Below are 17416 nucleotides of genomic sequence, written 5' to 3'. Positions count from 1 at the left end.
CGCTTTACGCATTTATAAATTTGTGAAGATATTAGCTCTCTAGTTCGAAGTACATAAGGCTCAAATCTTTGCTGCAAGACATGCAACACAGGACAGGAGGTGATTAGCAAGAAATGATTGTTCCTTGAAAGCACTACAAAACTTGTTCAGAATATAATAGGTATATTCTTCCCTATCAGGGCTCCACTGTAAAAATAAACCCTCCACATTTAGACCAAGATACATGTGTGATGGAACTGCAGCTTTCTTTATTAGAACGTGCAAGTGTTCATGAACGTGAGGAAATGCGCATGTATGGGAAGGGCTGTACTCACTTGCCACAGGATTGGAGGAGGTCAGTTTACATCCCCATTCCAAAGAAAGGCAGTGCCAACGATTGTTCCAACTACCGCACGATCGCGCTTATTTCGCATGCTAGCAAGCTGATGTTGAAAATACTCCAAGGTAGGCTGCAGCAGTGTGTGGATAGGGAGCTTCCAGACGTGCAAGCTGGGTTTCGCAAGGGCAGAGGAACTAGAGACTAAATTGCAACCTTCGCTGGATCATGGAAAAAGCAAAAGACTTCAAGAAACCCATCTACATCTGCTTTATTGATTATGCGAAAGCGTTTGACTGCGTAGATCACAGCAGATTGTGGCAAGCTCTCCAAGAGATGGGAGTTCCAATTTACCTCATCTGCCTCCTCAGGAACCTGTATGAAGGGCAAGAGGCCACAGTCAGAACTGGGCATGGTCTTAGTGATTGGTTTTCGATTGAGAAAGGAGTGAGGCGAGGCTGCATACTGTCGCCCTGCCTATTTAACCTATATGCAGAGTGCGTCATCGCCCCGCCGGGGTGGTGCAGTGGTAAGACGCCCGACTACTGTGCCGGAGTTCCCGGGATCGAATCCCGGCCTCGGCGGCTGCGTTTCGATGGAGGCGAAACGAAGTGGCGTCCGTGTGCTGTGCGATGTCAGCGCACGTTAAAGATCCCCAGGTGGTCGAAATTACTCCGTAGCCCTCCACTACGGCCCCCCTTTCTCTCTATCCACTTTCACTCCCACCTTCATCCCTTCCCTTACGGCGCGGTTCAGGTGTCCACAGAGCAAGTGTGACAGATACTGCGCCTTTCCCTTCCTATGAACCAACCAACCAGAGTGCGTCATGAGGAAGGCCGGTCTGGACGAGTCTTCAGCTGGAGTGAAGATTACTGGAAAACGTATCAACAACCTTAGATATGCGGATGATACCACTTTAATGGCAGAAAGTGAAGTGGAACTCAAGAGACTTCTGATGCGCGTACAAGAAGGGAGGAAGAAGTTTGGGCTTAAACTGAGCATTAAAAAGACAAAGATCATGGCGTCTTGCCCTATCAAGTCCTGGAGCATCAATGGACAATAAGTGGAAGCTGTGACAGATTTTCTCTTCTTGGGCTCCAATATTACCTCGGAAGGAGACTGCAGCCATGAAATTAGGAGACGCCTGCTTCTGGGAAAGAGAGCAATGGTTAGCCTTGACCGCCTAGTAAAGAGCAGAGACATTAGTCTGCCAACCAAGATCCGTATAACTCGTGATATGGTCTTTCCAGTTGTGATGTATGGATGCGAGAGTTGGACTGTGAAAAAGGCTGACCGCCGAAGAATTGAAGCGTTTGAATTGTGGTGCTGGCGAAGACTCTTGAGAGTTCCTTGGACTGCCAGAAGATCAAATCAGTCGATATTGTCGACCATAAACCCTGACTGCTCATTGGAGAGTCAAATTCTAAAGTTAAAGCTAAGCTACTTTGGTCATCTGATGAGAAGAGAGGAGTCACTGGAGAAAGATTTGATGTTGGAAAAGGTTGAGGGTCGCCGGAGAAGGGGTAGGCAGCGAATGCGATGGTTAGATGGCATCCTCGAGGCACTGCAGATGAAGTTATGTGATGTTAGGAAGATAGTGAGAGACCGGAAAGCGTGGCGTGACATGGTCCATAGGGTAACGAAGGGTCGGACACGACTGAACGACTGAACTGAACTTACTGTACTCACTTCAATGACACCCAGTCAGGAGATGGAAACGCTATAATTACCACGGCGCTTGGAGTAAAGCAGTCCTGCTGCACGTTACAAGAATACCTAATCTATTTCAGTGCTCGTTTTTTCTTGATTCAAGACAATGCACAAAGTACACGGATAGAAATATTCTGGTGGTAAATGGATCAGCAATTGCTACTTTCTCTATCTTTTGATGAACTTGAACTTGGTTCTGCATTGTCATATCTGACAGTGTGTTACTTCTCTCACATGGCTCTGTTTATGGTCTGCAGTATAAATACATAAATAAATTTAGGCCGGAATGCGCACATATCTAACGCATGTTCTTCTTCGTTACGAAAAAATAGCTTCTAACACCATAAAACAACGTATACCGCACCAGGTCCAAATATTAGCATATGAAACCTTCCTAAGGCCTAATGTGTACGCATTTGGAAGAACCCCCGTATTCTCATGAACGTGCTCTCATTTTGTTGAAAAGCTGCACGCTTCGTTTTGTTGATGCACAGCCGACCTGCTTCAGTCACAGCCCTTGTGAAGGCTGCGACTGGAACACACACGAAATTGAAAGACACGACAGTGGAATTTACAAAACACCTATCAGTCTCAATCAGTAGCATTTCCTACGGCTGAATTTTCTGTCATTATTATCTACCAACGAACTAATTATAAGCCACATTTATCCCTTCCGGGAACTCGAAAAACCATACACTTTTACACATTTTATTTCACTCCGTGGTTTCCAAGGATCAATTTATTCGGCACGGTTGTTTTCCGCAGACGATGATTGAGTGAAAATGCTGCCAGCTTTGCGTTCAGTCTCTTGATCGTATAAATGATCGGCTTTATTAGTTCTTTTCTATCTACGTTACAGCCACAATGTGGTGTAGGAATGTAACTCTGTTCTGCTTCTATCCTTCATTCGTCCTTGCACTTTGCCGCTTGCAGTATGTCTTGATGAAATTAAATGCCTATATGAAATTTATATCAATGTACTATCATGTATTGCATTTCATATTTAATGGTAACCACTCCGTAACCGCTCCCGCATCTTTTCCGTGAAGGACAGCTGATACCCTCAATGGCAGCTCTTATTTTCAAAAACAAGTTCTAGTTTGCCCCGGTTACATCGAAAAACTTCACTCCATAAAATAGTCACATTCAACCAGTGGCGAGTTGGTCTGCGCAGCAAGACGAGGAAGTGAAGAGAAATTGGATTAGTTGTGCCGTAGGTTAATGGGGTTCTTTAGCAAGCCAAGCGTAGTTGCTTTTTATTGGAGGTTTTCTAACTATTTACTATAAGCGGATGCAGAAACCAATTTAAAACACAATAAAGCGGTAGTAGTCTCCGTAAGCCTCCTCAAGGTGAGGTACTACTAACGTTGCGTTTTTTTTTTTCGTTTATTGAGCAAGCCATAGTGCCAACCAAATAAACGAGCGCTCAACAACACATCACGCCCTACCTCGGGCGCGGAGACAAATTCCGCACTGTTTACCTGTGATTTGCTTTGCTTTACTTTCCTTCCAAGGACGTAACAGACGCAGGTGGCGTATTTTTCCTACTGGTTGCAGTCCCTAGCCGGGCATATGCAAAAGAGCTCATTGGTCCGATGAGAGTGCTTATTTTCTGCTTACGCGGTTGTCGCGCGATCTCGTACCTTGTACAGTAGACTTATAGCGGCGAACGTATTCTTCAGTGGCAAATGCAGTATGTCGTGTAAACCAATCGTCTCAGGAAAACAATACATCCTGAAATTCAGTCGGCTCCAACAGACCCAGTCACCACTGCACTGGTTGCCTTTATCACTTGGGCTTTTGAGACCAAAACATCAATCTCTAAGCGGAAGGTTGTGTCAGTATTCTATAAAGATCCGGTGATAAAAAGGACACCAGTTCCAGGATTGAGAATAATATCTTATCATCCCGGCTACTATACACAGAATGTTTCCAGAAAGACTGCCAATAGAGGCTTTTGTTTTATATTGGCCAAGCCATTGATGCGAAAACAGATCTGTCGTTGTGTACGTGACAGTTATTGGAACCGCCTTCCAGCCGTGACCACTGTTGATACGGACAACGCAGACGAATTTTTATTTGAACTTTACTACTTTGCACGTCTATGCCGCAAATGATTACAAATGCAATCCTGAACAGTTTGACCCTTGGTTTGTTTACCGACTTGCAATATATCAACCAGACTATGTTATAATTTCAAGTTGAGATAGTTGGTAACGCTTTCCAGGAATAATTTTCTTAGCGGTTTAAAAACAAATACACATATAAAGACGACGCAGAGGAAACCCGCTAAAATACGGGACCCTCCTCACTATCCCTGCCTAGACACTACTCATAATATGTACTGTGAATACGCGATGTATCATACGGCTTACATTCCACAACACATAAATCTAGCTTCCTGCGCCGAAAAGAAAGGTGAATAACGCACCATGCAAAGAAAATCTTATCCTCACTTTTTATTTGAAGGTGTGAAGTAGACCACAGGCAGTTGTTTGTAAGTCTGGTCTGTTATTGAAACTGACCCACCCGCTTTTGCCCGTCTCTGTGCGGCGCGTCGTGTAACCATCGGTTGGACTTCCGTCGAGGTCCGTGAGGACCTGCACGTTCCCCTGTGCACTTTTTGTGCGCAGTATGGCCACGCTTTGAAGAAGTGCGAGCTCAAGAATGACCCTTCGAAGGCGTGTTGTACCCGTTGTGCGGGGTCACATGCTTTGGCGGCTTGCCCTCGCTCCGTCCGGGACCCCAACATTAAGTGTGCCCCCTGTGCTGCCGCCGGTCGCCCGTCGAATCATCATGCAGGACATGAGTAGTGCTCTATTTTGCACGAACGTTCGGACAAAATCCGCGCACGAACTCAGTATGGGCCCTAGCAGTCAGGTGGCCTCGCGTCCCTTGCCCGTTGGCACCCCACACCATAGCACGAACATCGAACACATAGAAATCTGGCAGTGGAACTGTAGGGGCTTCAGGCGAAAACAGGGTTTGCTGAAACAATATCTCTGCGCCACCCTCATCAGACCTGACATTATCTGTTTGCAAGAGGTAGGAGCCGACAGGTCACCGTCGCTAGATGGCTGCTACACGGTCCGCCAACCCCACATGCCGTCGGTAGCAATCCTCGTCGCAAACGCCATTACTGTAATCGAGCACTCCTTACCCGAACCGGAAGTTGAGCACTTAGCGATAGAAATAGTGCCTAACAAACGAGGCCGAAAGAGTACATTCGTCATCAACATGTACAAGCCGCCACGACCCGCAAAGGCCGACTTCACCAACCTCCTTTCCGAAGCCACCCACCTGGCGCAAGCAAATCAGCTTGTCGTGGTCGGGGACTTCAACGCGCCTCACCGGGACTGGGGGTACCAGTCAAACTCAGCCAGAGGAGTGACAGTTGCGCGAGCAATAGAAGCCCTCGGCTTGGAACTCCTCACCGACCCTCTATATCCGACAAGGGACGGCAACAGCGTCTCCCGTGACTCCTGCCCGGACCTCACCCTGATCAAGAACGTTGCTGAGGCTACATGGACGAATTTAGAAGAAACCCTGGGAAGTGACCACTGCATACTAAGCGTTTCCATATCATCTACCAAAATCCGGAGGGATCTGGGCACTGCCCACATCACCGATTGGCCCAAATTCCGCAACGCATACGTCCCATCAGGTCCAATTCAGTCCATACAGGACTCAAGCGAAGACATCAGACAAGCACACAAGCAAGCCACCGAAATAATACAACGCACACTGGAAGCCCCAGAGGTAGACCGCCATCTTCTAAAGCTATGGCAGAAGCGCAGCCGCCTTGTGAGGCGATGGAAAAGACAGCGCCTAAATAGACTTCTCCGTCTGCGGATTGCGCAGCTCACGGAGGAAGCCCAGACATACGCCACCAACCTAGCACAACAAAATTGGCAACAATTTTGCGAGTCATTGAGAGGAACGCTGGGAACGTCCCGTACTTGGACAATCCTGCGGAACCTGATTGACCCCTCTAAATCAAAATCCGCATCTACACGGACCCTGAAGCGTATTGCTCACCTTTTTCCAGGAGACGACGCCACGCTGCTTCAAGCTCTTAAGGACAAATATATCGGCACCAGCCCAGCTCCTCCTTGCTCTTTGACCTACCAGGGCGAGGAAAATCCGGCACTCGATGCTCCCATTTCTGAAGCCGAGGTGTATGCTGCAGTTCGATCATGCACCCGCAACACGACGGCGGGAACGGACAAGATCAGCAACGCCATGATCCGCAACTTCAGCAAGGGACAAATCAGCGACCTCACCAAGTATTTGAACGACTCGCTGTGGGAGAAGAATGAAATTCCCTCTGAATGGAAGCGCTCGGAGATAATCGTAATTCCAAAACCGGGCAAGAAGCCGGCGGTCGAAACGCTACGACCCATATCACTCACCTCGTGCCTGGGCAAGCTCTACGAGCGAGTCATCCAGACGCGACTTCAACACTACATAGAAGATAACGGCCTCTTCCATCCCTCCATGATCGGCTTCAGATCGGGCCTGTCCACTCAAGACGCTTTTCTTCTCCTCAAGGAGGAGGTACTTTCTAGCATTCCGAGAGGAGGCGAGCACCTCATTATGGCGCTAGATCTAAAAGGCGCGTTTGATAACGTGTCTCACGAGGCAATCCTATCCGAGCTCAATAACCTAAACTGCGGAGAACGCACCTTCCGATACGTCAAGAATTTTTTGTCCAACCGAACGGCAACGATAGGAATGGGGGACATCAGATCGGATCTTCACGACATGCCAAACAAGGGCACGCCACAGGGATCGGTCATCTCCCCGCTCCTCTTCAACATCGCCATGATTAGAATCGCAAGGGCTCTGCAACAGGTTCCGAACATTGGATACACCCTGTATGCTGATGACATTACGATCTGGACAACCACCGGCTCTCTAGGCCAGAAAGAAGAGACACTTCAAGCAGCCGCAACCTGCGTGGAAACAGAGGCCTTTCGATGCGGGCTCCAATGCTCCCCAGATAAATCTGAAGTCATCCGTATACGTGGGTACCATTATACATCACCAGGCAATCTTAGCATCCTCCTGCATGGGGTCCCAATCCGGGAAGTGCCACTCATACGAATCCTGGGTCTCTGGCTCCAAAGCGATAGAAAAGTAGACCACGTGCTCCGCCTCCTCAAGAACACAACACAGCAGATCTCTAAAATTATCCGCCGGGTGGCAAGAAACAGAAAAGGCATGCGGGAAGAAGACACGATCCGTCTGGTGCAGGCGCTGGTCATCAGTCGCCTCTCCTATGAACTACCTTACCTCACCCTGCTCCGAAGAGATCTCAACAAAGTAAACGCAATGATACGTGCAGCTTACAGGAACGCGTTAGGCCTCCCACCATACACCTCCAACGTCAAATTGGAAGCTCTTGGACTGCACAACACATTTGAAGAAATTCAAGAGGCTGTCCTCCTGTCCCAAAGGGAACGCCTTCTGTCAACTGAGACTGGCCGGCTCATTCTCGAGCGCGTTGACTATCCTTCGGACGTACAAGCTATACAGTCAACGACTAACATTCCTGTTCCGTACCGGGCAAGAGTATATGTGTCCCCGCTCCCAAAGAACATGTCTCCAGTCCACAACGAAGGCAGAAGACACGCCCGAGTGAATTATCTTAAACGTGCAGTGGAACGCAGTCCGAAAACTGTCTATGTGGATGCCGCTCTATACGAGCATACACCGAACGCAGCAGCAGCCGTGGTGGTGGGCTCTTCATACACAGAAGTCTCCAGCATGTCCATCCAGCACTCTACTATCACAGAAGCGGAAGTGGCGGCGATCGTACTGGCCATTACCTACGGAGACGCGACCAATCGAGAGCTGCACGTAATAACCGACTCACAAGCGGCGTGTCGGCTCCTCCTTGCTGGCAGAATACCTAAAAAATTATCTCGCTTCACAACTAACCCATTGGCTACAACCTCACAGCTCAAACATCAGATCACTTGGGTTCCGGGGCACTCTGGATTGGAAGGTAATGAGGTCGCGGATAGGCTAGCTCGAGGTCACACAAACCGAGCGGCCACTAATCCCGATCTCACAACCAGCATTCCTGTCCCAGCGACTAACGGCGCGCGACTTAAGTACCTACGGGAACAACGTAGGATTTATCCCCCTCCACACAAGGGTCTAAATGCACAAGAAACGCGGGAATGGAGACAGCTTCAAACCAACACTTACCCCAACCTACATCAATACAACATAATGTTCCCAGAACACTACACAGACATATGCCCTTGGTGCAATGACCAGCCCACCGCCTACCATGTCACATGGGGGTGCACAGGCCCCAAACCTCCACACATAAACATGCACCATTCGGGGCGCAGTGGGAGGCCACTCTGCAATGCTCTGATCTAGAGACCCAGCGTAGGCTGGTAACCCAGGCAAGAGCGGCAGCCCAGGCCACTGGGGTCTTGAAATGAAGACTCCACTCACTGCCCCCCCCTTTTTTTTTTCTTTTCTTTTTTTTTGAAATAAAGTTTTCTCTCTCTCTCTGCAGAAATATAAAACGCTTTATTATGAGCTATGCTGAAATGTCATCAGGCTCTCTCCGTCTGGGAAAATCAGCAAAAAATAGAACGCAGTTGAGCGTTCTTCGGTCTTCTGGCGGCTTTATACTTTTGAGTTTGTCGAAATAAAAAAAAGCAAATATTGTATAACTCTTCAGTCCATGCTGTAGTCTTTATACATCGTGAATTATCAGGCTAGAAAAACTCCGTCGTGAAAGTAACTGAAAGCTAGGGGTTGATGACAGCTCTTATAAAATTGAAAGTATAGACCGAGTGCGGCGCAGAGGTAGAAGAGGTCTTTTAGACATATACGCTGATCACTGCCATGTGGAAGACTGTGGGATGGTAGCCATTGGTAGCGTTACTGCAGCGATGTTTTTAAAAACAGCGCTTCGTCAAGTTTCAAACACAAGTGGCCTAGCTAGTGAGAATAATGGTAGTGGTAACGTATTTAATCTGTCGGACGTGCGATATCTTTCCCACACAGGTAGACATTGATCAAGACCACGACGTGGAATACAAAGCTCGATAGTGTGTTCCAGTTTGCATGTTGGGCGATCGGCTGCGGATATAGATTATTGTTTCAGTGCAAAACATACCAGGTTCTAACTAAAAGCGGCGATACCTAAGTCGTTCTGTACTGGCTTCCTACTAGAAGTTCTTTATTCTCCAATCCGTTTCGCTCGAAGGTTTTTTTCTTCAGTATGAAAACCGTAGAAAAACGAAGCGTTAGACGATTATGCTAGGCAGTATCCGGGCTTTACCATGATAAGGCAAACGATACTTCTTGAAAAAACCCCATTTTTTTAATCACCCGTGCAAGGACATGTGGCCTGCAACGTCATTGTTCCTCGGCTTTGACAATCGTATGAAGGCATTCAAAATAATATTTCACACGTTATTGATGAGATCCATGTACCACATAAGCGCGAACGTTTCGTCTCTGCAGCACGCAATCTAGTTATCTTGCCGACTACGCAGCGGAATGCCAGGGGCATTTTCGCTTACCATTTTTGAGGCTGCCAGATTTAAAGTAGGAAGTGCAAGCGGCCCGGCATGGTCGATTCCTATCTCAACCTTCAAAATTAAAGGAGCTGGCCACGCCATCTGGTCTCCCGACGTCGTATAACCAGCCGCAATAATAAATGTCCTGCTATCTCTCTTACCGACTACCATGTTCCAGAGGCAAGCTCATAATTGTTAGAGGTTACGAGGCTTGAAACGTTCGACTAAACCGAACATTGTTTCCGCTGTAACATCATAAGTGGAGATGCTCAACACTTGGTGTGCCCACAGTTTAAGCCTCCCTGCCATAATTGTGTTTTCACGTTTTGATAGCTACATGTTAACATTGCCTTGTGCGGATTGAGAAGATGATGAATTTTAGACAAACCGTGCCCTTCGTCTTATGTGAGGCAAAGCTATGTAGACCTGAAAATTGTCCCCGTCAGCAGAGTCACGCATGCAGGTGCTCGTGCCGCCACTTGCGGCTCTGGCAATGGCCCGCAGGCGGTGGTGTTGCAACAGCAAACGCACAGTGCCAGGGTCTGCTCGTTTGTCCTTTGCAAAAACACCTGCGATATATTCTATACGTCAGTTGTTGAAAGAATTTCATTACGCCACTACGTGGAATTCTTCGGAAATTTCCGTCAGCAGCCGCGCTGGCTCAGTGGCAAGAAAGTTCGGTTGATGAAAGGTAAATTATTTACCGCATTGATTCGAACCAATACTTCTAGCTTTTCAGGATGCATGAAATGAAAATCTCTATTTTCCTCCTGTGATTGAAGGATTTATCAATTTTGTAATGCACGATGGCAGCTCCTCTAAACGGTTCATTGGCATCCATGGGCTGCTGCACGAATTAACAAAGGAAGACAGAACTCTTGACACTACTGTTTCTAGCAATAGCCGACGAAATTATTTTCAGATTGGTGGAGAGTGTAGACACCCTTCGAACTACCACATAACCTGCCCGGTTTTTCACTTTACACGAACATTGCTAGAAAGATCGTTAGGTGCGAGGTAGAATATTTTCACTTCACATGATAGGACCAACTGCAATTTCATAACTGTTCACGCCAGTTATATCCGGTGACAAGCGTAGCACTACTACCCTGAACTAGGACCTCGAGCCGCCCCCTTGTCGTCCATTCCTCATCTTCTTCCTCAATTCCCTCTCGCTCAACTTCAATTTCTTCTTTTCACGCATATTGGGATAGTTTCAAGGAAGCATCACCAATTCACCCAACTTTCTGCTCTTCTTACTACTTAGACGCATTTGCGGATGAGAATACCACCGAGCCAAAATCATCGCCGGTTCCTTACTATAAGAAAAATCCAGGGAAAGTTACCTAAGTGAGCATAGGTGCACGCCTGAAAATATTGTGGTATACAGGATATTGGCAGCTGCATATATGCTGACGGCGGAGAGCATGAAAGGCAGACAATGAGTGTACACTTCGGACATTGATGCCCTGACATTATAACTACACACTGTTATACACTATTGCCTATTTTTTTTCTACCACCCACAATCCTTCTTAAACACTTCACAGATCCTTTAATGGGGCCCCCAGAGTTTAGACCACAACGCTAGTTTCGAATATGTATATTTTACATAGGTATCAAATGTCGTCTAGGTGACAATGCATATGGTTGATGTCATAAAATAAGCTGTTTTACTTTAAATTGGAATGTCACTTCAATATGTTCTCGATATTTCAGAATGTAATAAATTGCCGAAATCAGTTTATGATTTGCTAACATTAATGCGGTATCGGACCTCGCCAACAAAAACGTTTTTACTGGTTTAAAGGTGCAGTTGTGCCTTAAATGCACAGCATACCAAGACGCTGCATACTGTCCTCCCCAAAGTTTGTGAAAGAAACGTACTTTAAACGCATTCAGGGCCACATAAGCTCCGCCCTTAGGTGTCTGACGAGAAAGCGTTAATAAGTGCCGCATGCACCAGCCCCTGCCAATTATTGTAATATTTCTCCAATAGCTTTGACCACAGTCTTTCATGTTTACGTCTTTCTTACCTCGCTAATGATTATTAGAGTGCCGTCTAAAGCTGAAAAATTATGTTTTAGTCCAACTGACGTATAAACGCAGCTCGGGATTATTTAGGGTACGTTGTCTTGCCGGTGTGACTTATGAGTTACTGTCTGACTGAGGATGCAAGGTTAAAGGTGGTTAGAATCACATCTCGCCCTCCCATCTGAAAGCATTAGCTGTAGTTGGCAGCTCCTACCATATGGGTGTGGTCATATGGCCTCACACGACACGCCGAATAGTTACGTATCTTCGGTTATAGCCCATTGCACCAAAACACGTCTTTCTACAACCACATATTAAAGAAGCGCTCGACATTATAAATGGTTACCTCGAAGAACCCATGGGCATCCATGCGAATTCATTATTAAAAGCGCAAGAAGACTACTGTTGTTCTGCTTAAAGCAATCATTAACTATGGTGTTACATGCAAGAGAAACAAGAAGGCTTAGAAATTTTAACCTGATAGATATTATCAGTTATCATCACCGCTTAAGTGGTGCCACATGTTCGATTAAGGAATATTTCTCATCGCACTAAAAAACAAGATGGTGTTGGCTTGCCGGTGACATGACGCAAAGAAGCGCTCAGTTTATTCGGGCATCAAGGTGGCTCACAATCAGTATACTTTAAACTGTCGGGAGAATAATGTAACGCCACACAACGACGTAACTAACGGAAAAGAGCTCTATCTACCTGAAAGTAATTATATTTCTTATTAAACAGAGTTTTCCTTTCAAAATGCATTCGCCTGCTTTTTTGTGGCAATATGCTAGCCCGGTGGCAGCCACTGTTTTGCAGATATGAAGTTACGGAAGACATCACAAGAATGTGCTAATTGAACATCTCTTAAAGTGGCGGCAAAATCTCAATAAAGTGTACCCGAACTGATAATGGTATACGGGATTATACTGGCCACTCAAGTTTTGTTATTTGGAAGTAGCCATTATAGGATACTCAAGAGGCACGGTTTGCACTTCCGAGCTCTACCTTATTTTAGCAATCAAGAATGCATCCAAAGTGTATTGTACGTCTCTATGGTATTTACAATTTGGCCATAGGAGCGCAGGCCTCATACAGGGCTTCAACCTATGGTTGAAACAAAGCGCTATGCAATTATGTAAAGCAGATCACTCTGATGCGAACAATAGCAATTTATATTTCTCAAAGACACCACCCGATTTATTGCGGCCATCACTGCAGGCGCGATGAAGACACACCGCTGAAGTTTTACAGGATATTAACTATTACAGTGAGTCAAAACACACGGCCATAGAAAAAATAGGGGCCATATGCGCGTGTACATGTTTTAGCTTTGTAAACCCCACAGCTGCTTTTCTGAGTGTCCGTCTGCTGACATGCTCGTGGCTTACAGATGAGGCCAGACAAAGACACTGCCGTCCATATATGCGTCGAGCATCAGTCTGCGCTGTCACTCGCTCACTGTCACTCTGCGTGTCTCGTTGGGGAGCACAGAGGAGGGTGCGTGTTTTGGCAATGTTCTTGTTGTTGCGGTGTCTGTGCCGAGAGATGGACTGCCTAGCAGCGGGCCTGCTCCTGGATTGCTTTATGACCAACCGGGGAGGTTGCTGATGGACCACTGTCTTTATCATGGGAAGGTGGGCGGCCAGAGCAGGGAGTCACGACAACCAAATATAATAATAAATAAATTGGTTCACAGGAAGGGAAAGGCGCAGTAACTGTCACACTTGCTCTGTGGACACCCGAACCGCGCCGTAAGGGAAGGGAGGAAGGTGGGAATGAAAGTGGAAAGAGAGAAAGAGGAGCCGTAGTGGAGGGCTACGGAGTAATTTCGACCACCTGGGGATCTTTAACGTGCGCTGACATCGCACACAACCAAATATAAGAAATGTCATTTTCTGATAAGATGGTTGTAAGCTTTCGAGCTCCAGTTTACTCAAAGGTACACTAGGGTAATCTTTGTGCACACGTTGGGCGAATGAGTCTTTTGACTCATTCATACGGCCAGCACTTATTTTGTCTAGCGCTAGCCCAACCTTCTGCTCACTGCAGTTGCGCCCTCAGAGGTCCTAGGAATATGTGGGTTAAATAATAAATAAACTAGCAGCATTAATCAACAAAAATTTAAAGTCAACGAAAAACGGAATAAGTCAATAATTATATATATATATATATATATATATATATATATATATATATATATATATATATATATATATATATATATATATATATATATATATATATACATGCAGATCAATTAAGGGGAAATGAGGGTGCTCGTTATAATACATGAAGGAAAGAAGCCAACAGTCGGCGAGGCCAAAGAAAGCGTTGGGGATGGTACTTTGTCTTTTTTTTTTTTTTTTAATGTTTACTTGGATAATCACAGAAATTAGTAGTGTAATCTGTTTAGGGGAAAGATATTTAAACACAAAGTAGAAGAAAAAACAACGTGCCGATGGTGGGAGCCGAACCCACGACCTCCGAATATCGCGTCCGGTGCTCTACCAACTGAGCTACATCGGCCGCTGTCCCCCCTGCTACTTGCTTGGGTATTTATGTTGTCTGTATACGAACCTTGAGAGTGTTCACCAGCGCCACCCTCAGCCAAAGCGGCGGACGTGGAACGTCCTTTGTTACCGCCAGCGTCACGTAGAACGTGATCAAGAGCGAGGGCGAAAGCTGTGCTATATATATATATATACACACACAGAAGCGCTATGCGATTTTTAAAAACGAATGCTAAGGAAGACGGAATGTTTTTTAAAGAGAACAATTTTATTTCGCACAGTAGTCACCAAAAGGGTGAACGTGAACCGTATGGTCGATGGGAATGCGATGCAGCAGATCACGAGAGCCCCACAGAGATAGAAAAAGAGCAATAACATGTTGAGGGAGCAACTTATTACTTTTGGCAGGGCAATCACTTGTAGGCCAGCCCCCTTGTAGTAGGCAAATGCGTTGAAATAATTAAAATACCAAATAGGCCATTTGGTTGCAGTTGTGTACAAATCCTGAATATGAGACTATAACAAATTACTGCGTGTTTGTGAAGTGGAAGCAATTCTAGGTGGTAATTTAAAATGGTTTAAAATAATTTTACACACATCTATTACAGTAAAACAAATCTGGCAGTAGCTTAGTATACTAAAGGAAGTGTACAAAAGTGTTCACAACAGAGTTTGCAACTGTTCATGCAGAAGCAGGCGGCGGGAGAGCACAGTCGTCTTAATGCAACATGAAGGTAATGACGACTAATGATATTTTTATGTTTTCTACGTTTATTTCAAGCCATATATATATATGGCGAAATTTCGTGTTCTTCTAATCAAGCTACAACTTTTCCAATGCATCTGGCGAACAGATTAGTAAACACAGCATAAGAATGAAGCGTCGAAACATCAGCACCATGGCATTTAACGCTAGCAGGAATAGAACTTTTCAATAAAGATAATTAAGTATCAAACAGAAATAACTAGAGATATTTGCACGCGTGAAGCAATATTTAAATCCCAGCGAATAACGTTTCAATAGGAAAGAAAAGAGGAATGAGACCAAAGTTAAGTATGGAGCGGTATTTCTGGTTTAACATTTTTTATCATGCTAGAGTTGGTAAGTCGGATACTGCAGTAAACTAGCGATTAATAAAGAAGCATTGCACTGATTACTTCCAAAATCTTAGGAAAAAAGCAAGAAGAGCTGTACTAGGAGGCATGGGTGGCTAGTTCTTCGAAGTATATGACAATCACATAGGAAAGTATCAGTTCTGAAGGTACTACGAAAAGTGCAGAAAAAGGTAGCCAGCCAATGTATTCCTTTTTTGTACAATTGCGTAGTGGCTGGTAATTTTTAGAAACCTTAATGCATTTCCTGGTAGGCTGCCCTACACATTCAGCTATCAAAAGCATAACGACACTTTCAGTTGCCTTTAAATCACGCTATAGGGAAAAACATTTACTCTGCAAGCAACTCTTTTTGGCTGAGAATTTAATTGCAGAATCAAGAATAACGCCCAGAAAGCTAGTGTTATCGGAAGCGGGAATTGTATAAGAATAGAGGGTTAATGTAGGAGTGCGTGAAAGGATTTCCTGGCTACTTTTGACGACAAAAAAATTAACTTTAGTGCGGTTAATAACCAGGTGCTTATTGAGACATTTTGTTATGTTACTAAAAACGGTATTCAAATCAACAGTAAGATCATCAATAAACCTCTTAGATAATGACACGGCAGTATTGCCAGCGTATAAAACACAGTTTGTTGTACTAATAGAAGTAGGAAGACCGTTACTATATAATATGAACAGCAAAGTCCTAAAACAGATCCTTGAGGAATGCCTTAGTTAATAGTTTCATAATAAGTTTCATAGCTTCATAATAAGGGTTTCATAATAAATTGCTTTCATTAAGTTTCTTATTTAAATTTAAAAGAATGTCTGTAAAACTGTTGGAGAGTAAAGTTAGTTATGAGCCGGTAAATTGGCGCTGATGGTGGCTTAGACCCCACGCCGATAGGATGATTATCTGAATATTAAAATTCAGTGAAAAGTTATGTCACCGATGGAAATGAAGTCTTGATAAGAAAAGTATCTCGACATATTTCTTTATCCGGCGTTTACTTTGTACACGCTGTAATCCCTCGCTCGCTCCGTGCTAATTTTGACGATATTGTCATCTCGCGAAGTTTCGTCGTTTCTGGACAAAGAAAAGTTTCATTTATGAAATTTGAAGTTGTTGGAAACATTATAAAAAATGATTACAAAGAGGGGAGGAAAATGTCATGTGGGTATTAAATTGCTTATATTGTTTCCCACCAAGATGTGTTGCTGGGCAAGTCGGTCACAGATAACCTTAGAAAAAGCAACAAAAAAAAACGAACGAAGGAAGAGAGACACACATGAAGGCTGACTAGCAACTGATTGTATTTATCACTGAGCGAATAAATACACAGAGTTGTTTTTGCTTCTTCGCATCTGTCGGTCTGTGTATTTATTGGCTCAACAATAAATACGGTCCGCTGCTAGTCAGCGATTGTGTATGTCTCTCTTTCTTCGTCCAGGTTTTTTTTCGACCCTGTTGCAAGATGTTTTGCACCTTCATATCGTTTCTGGAAATGTACAGTGAACAATCGTGTATATTAACTTTTCTACACACTTATCTAACCTTGTTTTAGATGAATTTTTACCTTTTAAAAATATCTTTACACTGTGTGCTGAAGCATACAGCAGATGGTTAGGCAGGCAAATACATTTTCTCTATGTTAGAGCTCGTGCAGGAGGCTCGCAATAATCGACAGACGTTTTTCAAGGATGAAACCTAGGTGGGCTTCGTTACTCTGTGTTCGTCTGCAGTTCTTGGGATCTTAACCTGCGGCGCCCTTTTACAGTTTAACTTTATGATTGCGCATGCCTACAAAATTTTTGCGAGGAAGGCGCCGCCTTTAACAGAAGTAAAGAAGCAGTGGGGCGTAATTCATTTTACTTTGAGCAGGTATGGCACCCGATAAGCTATAAATCTACGGAAAGAAATTCTTGTTCTCAACGTTCACCTATTTGAATCTATGGGTTATCAGAAAAAATGCATATACCTTGGAGTATCAAACCTCAGGGCCTGCATGACTACTTATGCTGAAGACGTGCTTACAGGTTTGACAAATGTAACAAGGTTGGTGGCTTTCACCATGAACCTTGCATTTTAGAGTCATCGCAGACGCATCGGAGCGATGCGTCTGCGATGACTCTAAAATGCAAGGTCACTTCTGTGGTAAGCAAACCTCTTGTTTCTGTCGGATAAGGTTTGTTTTGGA

The sequence above is a fragment of the Amblyomma maculatum genome, chromosome 3, assembly GCF_055883805.1.
Source record: "Amblyomma maculatum isolate TAMU_Amacu chromosome 3, ASM5588380v1, whole genome shotgun sequence".
Taxonomy (NCBI): domain Eukaryota; kingdom Metazoa; phylum Arthropoda; class Arachnida; order Ixodida; family Ixodidae; genus Amblyomma; species Amblyomma maculatum.
This window is presented reverse-complemented; position numbering follows the sequence as displayed.